Source organism: Neolamprologus multifasciatus, chromosome 14, assembly GCF_963576455.1.
Source record: "Neolamprologus multifasciatus chromosome 14, fNeoMul1.2, whole genome shotgun sequence".
Taxonomy (NCBI): Eukaryota; Metazoa; Chordata; class Actinopteri; order Cichliformes; family Cichlidae; genus Neolamprologus; species Neolamprologus multifasciatus.
Genome location: NC_140452.1, coordinates 33,231,617 through 33,241,720, shown reverse-complemented (window position 1 = coordinate 33,241,720; position 10,104 = coordinate 33,231,617). Strand labels below are relative to the sequence as shown.

Genomic DNA, 10,104 nt, shown 5'->3' with positions numbered 1-10,104 from the left:
CCTGGGGCCTGGATCAGGCCAGGCATAACTTCTGCCAATTTGATTATTTTTTAAGACTTCACTAGAACCCCCTCCCGCTCCTCATTTCTCAGTTTGTGCATGCCCCGATTTCCTCCCTCCACAGATGTGGGTGGAGGTGGTGAGAAAGCGACACCAGCAGAGAGGAGTTGAAGCAACAGCCATTTAACTAAATAAGACATCCCACATTTTAAGGGCATGCCAATTAAATATGATGTGTGGCACAGCTGCATCATAAATCGTTTTGCTGTAGCCCAACAAAACATTTAACCACAGTTGTAATTTATGTTCCAGATGTAACAGCGTTTGTGACATTTTTAATATTTTAGGAATAATTTTAATTAATGTGACAATTTTTTTAAGAAAAAAAACCAAACAGATTGGCAGAGTTTAATCACTGTTGATTCTGCCAAATAGTTCAAACAACTTAATAATACAAAAGAATAGCTCTTTGAAGAGTCATCCCCACAAACCACAGTGGGTTTACCCACTGTAAAGCCTCATTGTGGATTCGCTCACGCAGGCCCCACAGGAAATACCATTACGCTTTTCTATACACAAACCATAGTGGACTTTCCCATAGAAAACTCATACAGGAAATGTCAAAACTGCTATCAGCACTGTGTAGGCATACCCACAGTGTGGGTTTGCTTTTACCACACAGCCCCGCAGTTCACCTACACCTGCCCACTGTGGACCCACATAAGCATCTTTGCTGACACATCTTTTATAATGAGAAAACACCACACAGGGAAATGTAACTATTGTGGAGAAGATGAAACCATTAGACATGTTTTATTAAACTCTCAGAAATATCACGCTGAGAGAAGGCAACTGATTTTCAAACTTAAATTGGAAATTAAACTGGATCTTATTGATATACCAGTGTATATATCCATTTTTGATAGGACTTAATAGGTCAACATGTTTGACTATTAAACAAAAGATCCTAGTTTGAGTGTGGAAAGAGACATAAAAAGGAAGGAAACCCGCTATAAAGGTCGGCCAAAAGTTGCCACGGCACACACTCCATACCAGTCGGTGGCAGTAATGTACCACGTGACACGAGATAACTGGGACTAACACAAATGACCTGAGGGCGCGGTCACACCTGCAAGAATTCGGCAGGTATCTCTCTCTATACGTTATTCCACCAGCCCACCTCAAAAACAATCAACTTCACAACATTCTTTCAGATGAGTTGTCAGAAAGCTCTACCTATAAGCAGTGAGCATGGAGAACACTTCAGCGTTCTTCATAAGAGTGCGTCACACTGTATGTGATAATCACTCTAACAGAAGTGTTGCCACATCAGTTGTTGGATGGTTTCTGAGTAGACTCGGTTACTTACGAAAGTTGGGTGAAAATGAACTATTCTTTGAAGTGAGAGCAAAAAAAAGAAAAACCCACACAGCTGCGATAAAAACAACCCCCATCTTTTTTTCAAACATCCACGGTGCACGAAAGTCTGATGATCCTCCTACGGTAAGTTACTCCTAACTAACTCAGCTAAGTGTTTATTCCCTAGTTAGGCTTTTCCATCCTCTTTGTTGGAGATTGTTTAAATTCTATTCGGTTTAGGAAACTGTGGCAGTAATTCCAAACACTTTAGCTCGTGTTTCTTGAAGTAGTTCGTGTTCAGTGTTTATGAAGATGGAGACAGCAGTAAGCCTGTTTTAAGTTGTGGTTTCTTGGCTTATATTTGTATCCGTAATTTACTGATATTTCATGCAAACCCTTTCCTTCCTGCTGCCTTTGAAATGGGTCTGATGCCACTGGCTGCCACAGACCCTGTGTACAGAATATTTCCAGTGCTGGTGTGTTTTTATGAATCACAAGAGAGCAGATGTGCTCTAACGAACCTAATGCTACTAATGCTGATGTACTTGCCCCCCCCCCCCCGGTTACGTTTGGCTATGCTGCTTTTACGAGCACCGAAGCCAGTATATTCATATATTAAATTAATCTTACCTTCCTTTTATTCATTTGTCTGGCCTTTCATCTCCCTGCCTACACTTTTATAGACCTTTTTAAATCCTAATCTACAGAAATCTATCTTGAGGAGATTTGTGTTGTTTAAGTGCTGCAGAGGAAGTTTGAGTCATAAAAAAAAAGAGTGGATGACGCACATGATAAAGACTTGGAAAAAAGGAGGAAGGCTATGGGGGAGACATCGACAACAGGAGCAGGTCTCTCTGTGTAACTCATCAGGGTAGCTATTGTTCTATTTACAACATATTGGTGAGTGTAGGAGTCCAGCTGACAGTGAATGACATTCAGAAGGTTTTCGGGGATATTCTAAGCTCTGTCAGCGGCCTTCTTCTTTTTAGACTGCTATTAGATCTCACTGCTGGACAAATATCAATGCTGAGAAGGACGCTAGTGTTCAGCAAGAGATGGAATAAACTTCTGCAGGGACGGTTAGTGCTGAAAGATTTTCAAGGGTCTCTGTCTCATCCAGCAAATTCACAGAAGAAGGGGAAAGATGAATGCTACAACATGGAGTGAATTGCTCATTATGGCCGGTGCTGCAGTGAATTACACGCCTACCTATATGTCTGTTTGTGTTTGTGGGTCCATTACAGTCCATTAGGTCCATATCTTCTGACTTCCCCGCAGCATGTGCGCACACTAATGATCTGCCATCACTTCTGAACCTGGATCCGGCGTTTTGCGCTGGCCCGACCACAGGGACACTTTCCTACGCTAGACTACTGCACTTCGGCCCTCCAGCCACAAGATACACAGAAGTACACACGGGCACACTTAATAGATTGGGCTACTTCCACAGACATAAAGACCCAATGTGATAAGCATTGATCTTGGTGTTCGCCTTATAGCACTAATAGATGTACTATGGTCTCATGTTGTTGTTTCCAAATGATCTCCCTGGTTATGACACTTAAAGGGCCAGTCCACTATAAAACCACAGAGATACATCCTTACCCCGCTATCTGCTATCGACCGATGCTGGCATCGTCCGTCATAGAGCTGAAGCTACTCCTCTCTAATACCCTTTACACTGCCTGGAATGATTCCAGTTCTTAAAATAGTGTCGGCAACTTGGAACAAGGTATGGCGCACTATGGGAAAAGGAAACTGGGTGGGGAAGACGAGGGAATATGAGAGGGAGGGAATATGAGAGGGAGGAAAAATGACTGCGGTGGCACGGGTAAAGAGGGCTCCCATTAGGGCAGTGGAGGGAGAAATATTGGCGAGTGTAGCCCCATCCCATTTGTCCTCGTCAGGATCTTAAATAGAATCAGGATCAATTATTCATACGGTCCATAACTTGCAATAAATGTTAGCCGAGACAGTGGAGCGCAGGCCACAGCGAGGCAGAAAAGTGAGGTTAGAAGGAGTCTTGAAGGCCCAGGTTAACAATTCTGGACAAAACCGCAAATAACCAATTACAGATCAGACCTGGAAGTGACATTTAAAAAGCCCTTTCACTTGTTTGATACGCCCCTTTAAGCCCACGATAAACCCCCAGAACACAATGAACCCCTCAGACCCATGGCAACATCACATCAGCTCGGCATGAATGCTGCTCGAAGTGAAAGCTACCACACACACACACACACACACTGCCCTCAGAGCTCATCTTTTGCCTCAGAAGCAATGCATTATTGCTGGAACACACAACATGTTTTCAACTCAGCTTGTCGCATACTGACGTACTGATGTCATGCCTCCTTGGAGTCACATTTCAGTCACTGTGTAACCCCTTAGCTTCAGACTGTGACCTGCAGGGTATCAGCTGGCTGAATAAATTAGGAAGAACAATGGAAGTCTGCATTAGTAGGCAGCGGCATAAGGGAGCTCATACAAGCAGGCAGGAGCCCTTTTTGTAATCATCATTATCATTATTATTATAATTAGTAGTAGTTTTATTTTATTTATTTTTGTTTTCTTCGATTTGTAGTTGCTGTTCAGCTGAACAAGTTAAGTACCTGGTTAAGGACAGGAAATGATCATGGTTTGAGGTACCCTTTGTAACCTGTTCACCACAATAACCCGTTTAACCACGTGTTAGAATGCCTGTTCCTCCCATCTGCAATAGTTTGAATATTTAGCCACAGTTTTATGATGTAAACATCATAAAACTGTGGCTTCCACTGAGGCATACAAGGAGGCCTCACGGGATGAGAACTGGTGTTACAAGTGCATCCAGTGTTTTAAGACATGATGCCGAGTGCATCCTGAGCAAGTGACTGTATATTAGGATTGTATTACCAGGTTGAGATGTGTTGTATCAGGTTGCTCTCTTTATTAGGGCTTTAAATGCTACAGGTTTGTCAAAGCTGCAATTACTGGCATTGCAGAGATTCCTGTAGTAACATCTCCCCCACTCCTAAGTGGCTACACGTGGATGTCATTTTTCAGTCTACATGGTTACCATGGTGTTGTAGCATATTTGAACATTACCATGTTCTTCTTTGTGTCTTTGTGAACTTCACCAGCAAAAGCACAAAACACGAAGTCTTTAAACAGTTCACAAACTGGGGCCTCTTGGCTGACACACTTGTGACATGCTCCCATACAACCCCTGCAAAGACCTAATGTGGACTTTTCTGTTCCCTAAAATATGACTGTTGCACCAAGACACACACAGACACACACACCTCAGATGAAAACATTTGCAGTCAGGCCTCTTTGATGGTATTTATGGTAAAAATGAGGTTATCCTATCAGTTTGTAGTGCCTGGAAGTGGCTCAACATACTCACTGGACTTACTCTTCACACAGCTGTCTGAGTGCTTTTGGTCACTTCAAGCAGAAATTATATTCTTGCTTGATTTTTGAAGTGAAAAGAACTATGTAGGAAGTAAACAGAATTCAGGGCTCTACAGATAGATTATGTTGCAAAACTGACTTCAGTTCACTATATCCATTCTTCCACTTAAATCTAACCAATTCAGGGCCCTGAGGGCTGAAGCCTATCCCAGCTGACAAAGGGTGAGAGGCAGTGTAGATCCTGGACAGGTCACCAATGTGTTGCAGGGCTAACACAGAGAGATGGAAAACCATTTAATGATTGTCAGTGAGACGGTGGGCTCAATCCCAGTATGTTCTTACTGTGAGGCAACAGTGCCAACCACCGTGCCACCCTCAGTTAACTATAAAAGTATAAAAATATGTTTAGCCTGCAATGTTGGATCATTATGGAATCGTCACTAAGAAGAAGTGTACCAATGTTAGATGTGAACAGCCAAGTTTGCGAGGGGGGGGGGCAAGGACGCTTGTTACTATGGATGCAATTTACCTCTTGCAGTTACTAGTTTCTCTCAGTAACCTGAAGCTGCTATGCTACTTTTCTTCTGTGACAATAATGAAGTTAAATTGTGGAGTCAAAACGTCAAGGCTGCTCTGGAAGGACATATATGTATGCTCTTATACATCAGTACAGACAGAACATCTTTAAACACTACTTGTAGTAGACTGATTACATCATTATGAGCGTTCAATAAACACGTTTTAAATTGGAAATTATTTCTCACATTTTTCTGTGGATGTTAACCAGTAGGTATAGGTTTTATTTTGAGTTACAGTTGTATTATAATATTATATTTGCTTTTGCTGAGCTTTCAGTTGACCCAATGTGACATCATAATATTGGAGAGATCCCAACTGTGTACTCATCCAAAAATGAATCCCAAGAATTGATGACTAATTGATAGCGGATAACGGTCCAGCTATGTGCAGTGAGCATACTGCCTTGGCCGTATAGCTCTCTGCAAGAAAATAAAGATTTTGAGTAGAGGTTCATTGTGGAGAAATTGCTTGTTTAGGTTGCCAAAAGCAAAAGAATTTCACAGAAATAGATGAAAAGAAAAGACCAGGAAACGTCTTTTTCAGTACTGATGCATAACAGTTGAAGAAAAAGGAGAAGGAAGCAGGAGGATGGTGGGGGTCAGCTGATCTGTCAGCCAAACAGGAGAGAACTGCTTAAATTTTTCAACATAACACATATTATGCCAAGAAAACAGGGTTTAAGCGATGTGTATGGAGTCAAAGTTTAACATCCCTATAACCCTGTGTCATGATGCATTTTGTGTTTATATTTTTTAAAAAGAAGCACAGAGCTTACTGAGGCTACGCTTTTTATTCCGGGACCGAGAGAAAATATATTAAGTAATAAGTGGTAATAAGTGTCTAAGAGCATCTGCTTTAACTCCTACTGCCTTTTCATTAAAAATATGCAGTAAATATAAAACTACATGGACCTATCTGTCTTTAAGTCTAATGTCATTCGTCATGTCTGGGCCCAAACTACGCTGCAGGTCCCAAAGTCAAACAATCACTGAGAGTTGTAAAACTGTCTAAATTCTTTCATCTTTAATAAAATGATCAGTGTGGCTGCTCTACCAGGTGTAACAATTAAGTTTAAAATCCAGGCATCCATGAAAACAGAATTAATTATATTTAATAGGGTTAGAAGTTAGCAGAGAGTTAGCTTGCTAGCTTCCATCTAAATATAATATACCATGTTCAGACTGAGGGATTTTTGAAAGAAATTAAGACGTACAGCTCTGCTATCACTTCCAACATAAATGAAGACAGGAAAGTAAACAGCAGGGACATTTGTAGGGTTACTGAAATTTAGCTAGCTGATATATAATGATGTGCTACGTGATCGCTAGCAGCACAGCTATGTTACCATAATATAAACAGTGAAGGTGGAGCTTCTACAGTCATTGAGGTGGAGGACAGTGTTGCCAACTTAGCGACTTTGTCGCTATATTTAGCGAGTTTTCAGACCCCCTTAGCGACTCTTTTTCTAAAAAGCGACTAGCGACAAATGTGGCGACTTTTTCTGGTATTATTGGAGACTTATTTATGACGACTTTTTGACGTGAAAACGCGTATCGCTCTCACTCTCAACAAGCAGCGGTGCTGCCGTGGGCGCCTCACCCGTGCCAAAGCGCTCACGGGTGGAGGATAGTCCTCCCCCAGCTGCTATCAGGGCAGGAGACGTTCACACCTGTGCCTCCAAACTGCAAATGAATCGCGCATGAGTTCTTCTTTTACTGTTAGGCTGTTTTGTGGATCACAAGGTTTAAAACTACTTATAAACACACACTCTCACACACAAAGTAACTCCACCAGAGTGCCAATTTCGGGTCACTTTTGCCAGTCCAGGCCTGGATAAAGGAGCAGGGTTGGAATTGTGACATTAAAAAACAATAATTGCTAAAATAAATTTAATTTGTAGTTCTAAATAAATTCTAACTGCATTTAGGACGTTTTTTACTCACTTTATGTCTCTTCCACAACGTTATTTCCCTCTCCAACAACGTAGGTTACAATTACATTAGCATGACAAATTATGCAAATTAGGCGATGACGTCATTTGGCGACTTCTAGCGACTTTTAGGACAGCCAATAGCGATTTTCCTTACTAAGGAGTTGGCAACACTGGTGGAGGATGAACGCTGACTTTTTTTTAGCGTGAGGGTTCCTGACAGTTAGAGACAAATGCAATCGCATGGCGGGATGCTGTAAACGGACCAAACTTCAGTCAGGAGAACAACTGAGATAATCCATCCACAATATGAAGTTAGTCTTTAATATACTGCTGCATCGGCTGGGCTGTAGTTACGTCATAACGTTTTAAAAACTGAGCTTTAAAATGAATAGAGGTAATAAAAACTGACAGAGGCCGACAGTGATCACTGACTGTAGCCGGGGGTGGAGCTTAGCAAATGCACCAGACGCATTTAGAATGCGTTTTGTTCAAATGAATGTTGCCATAGCATTTATGGAAAAAACACATTTTGAAGAATGCTGGCAGAGCTGGTGCATGCACTTTGGATTACAGAGGAGAAAAGGAGAGGAGAGGAAAGAAAAGAAAAAAGATTATTTTTTAAGGTAAGGACCGCTCGACAGGTGACATTTGCTAAAGTGGAATTATTAAGGGGACATGCAGTGTCCACGTTTATGTTAAACTTTTCTAAACACAGTGTGGAGGGACCTGTACATGTGTTGGTCTTCTAAGGTACCTTCTTGCTGCATAGTGTGAAATGCTTTAAAGAGTAGAATTTGATATTCGCTGCATGAATGTACATGTACATGGGTGCTCACATTTTGTAATTTCTTTAGTGTGATATAACCAAGCAACAGCCTGTTCTTACACAAATCATGTTTGTGTTCATTTTCCTGCCTACCGCTAGACTCTGAGTAACTGCTAAAATCTAAGAGGAATAAAAATGTTTGTATCTTAGGATCTGTTATCTTTTGTTGTTTGGCTACAGAAACTGTGTGTGTGTGTGTTTTAATTTTATTTCAGAATTAAAAGCACACTTGAATTTGTGTCATCCATCAGTGAAAACCCACACTGACAGTTTAATGCTTCTCTTTCCTAAAAAAAGAAGTGAGATTTGTGCCATAAATCAGGTCGATTATTTTAATTAGAATGTGTTTTGTTCAAATGAATGTTGTTATATTATTAATAGATTGAAACCTTTTGAAGAGTGCAGTAAGGACCGCTCAGCAGGTGACATTTGCTGAAGTGGAAATGTTAAGGGGACATGCAGTGTCCACGTTAATGTTAAACTTTTCTAAACTCAGTGTGGAGGGGACCGGAGTGTTTTTGTGGCGTGGGTGTGGTGTGATCCTGTGCGCGTGCAGGAGCAGCTCGGAGTGACATAATCTGGTGCGCGTGTGAGAGGTGGCCCGGATTGAGTGGTGGGCTGGGTGTGGCCCCCTCTCGTGCGCGTGTAGGAGGGGCTTGGAGGGGTGTAATCTTGTTGCGAGTGCAAGAGGGTGTCCAGTGTGACACTCTCTTGCGCACGTGCAGGAGTGTGAGGTTCAACGCTGGAACGTTGAACCTCCTGCCCCCCACTTCCGGACCAGGTTATGGATCGTTCCTCAGTGGGTTTGTGAGAGGTGGCCCAGATTGAGTGGTGGCTGGCTGTGGCGCCCTCTTGCGCGCGTGCAGGAGTAGCTCAGAGTGTGAGGTTCACCTGTAGATCGTTGAACCTCCTGAATCCCTCCTCCCGGACCAGGTTATGGACCTTTCCTAAGTGCACGTGTGAGAGGTGGCCCGGATTGAGTGGTGGCTGGGTGTGGCCCCCTCTCGCGCACGTGCAGGAGGAGCTCGGAGTGGTGTAATCTGGTGCGAATGCGAGAGGTGGCCCGGATTGAGTGGTGGCTGGGTGTGGCACCCTCTCGTATGCGTGCAGGAGGAGGTTGGAGTGTTCAATGTTCCAGCGTTGAACCTCCTGAATACCCCCTCCCGACCAGGTTATGGACCTTTCCTCAGTGCACGTGTGAGAGATGGCCCAGATTGAGTGGTGGCTGGGTGTGGCCATCTCTCGTGTGCGTGCAGGAGGAGCTCCGAGTGGTGTAATCTGGTGCGTGTTTGAGAGGTGGACTGGATTGCGTGGTGGCGTGGGCGTTGCGCACTCTTGCGCACGTGCAGGAAGGGCTCAGAGTGGGTAATCTTGTGCGCCCAGATTTTATGTGGGAGCAGCGCCCTTTCGCACATTAGCGAGAGGGCGCTGCTCCCACGCGTTTTTCCTGTCCCTGCAGGAGCAACAGGAACTGAAGGAGGAGCAGGAGCGGCTGGAGATGCGACAGGAGTAGCAGGACCTGCCGGACGAGCATGAGCAGCATTCTTCACCTGATGGAAGAGACAGGAGCAGCAGCCATCATTAATAAATGCAACATCATATCAAAATAATAAAATCAATCAGTGTCATTCATAAAGTTGAAGTTGTGTCACTTCAGTCTTCAGCACTTCCTCAAAACATGAAGAAATCCTTTCTCCTTACAAATATCTCTGCCTCAAGGTTTTATGACAACATGATTCTTTGATTAAAACTCATTGTTTAAGTTTATTGGTAAATATTGACACTGATACACACTGTGAATGTGTATGCCAGTGTTGGTGGTCATCTCAAGTTCACTTTACAGATAAATATATATATATATATATATATATACGTATACATAAATGTAAATACGTATAAAGTATGCATTTTTAATGTGCCGTGCTCAGTTATGTTGCAGCACTGACTCAAAACTCAAAAGAAACCCTTCAGATTTTTCAGCAATGTCTTCAAACCTGGTTTTTTACTAGTC

The 10,104-nt window shown here is 42.7% G+C and overlaps 1 long non-coding RNA gene across 1 annotated transcript; it reads left to right on the top strand.

The window, feature by feature from the left end:
* The first annotated feature begins 896 nt into the window (after positions 1-896).
* On the top strand, positions 897-9,729 carry LOC146504468 (uncharacterized). The gene is made up of 2 exons (XR_014868721.1): positions 897-7,890; positions 9,553-9,729. It is a non-coding gene; the product is annotated as an uncharacterized LOC146504468 (long non-coding RNA).
* Positions 9,730-10,104: the final 375 nt, after the last annotated feature.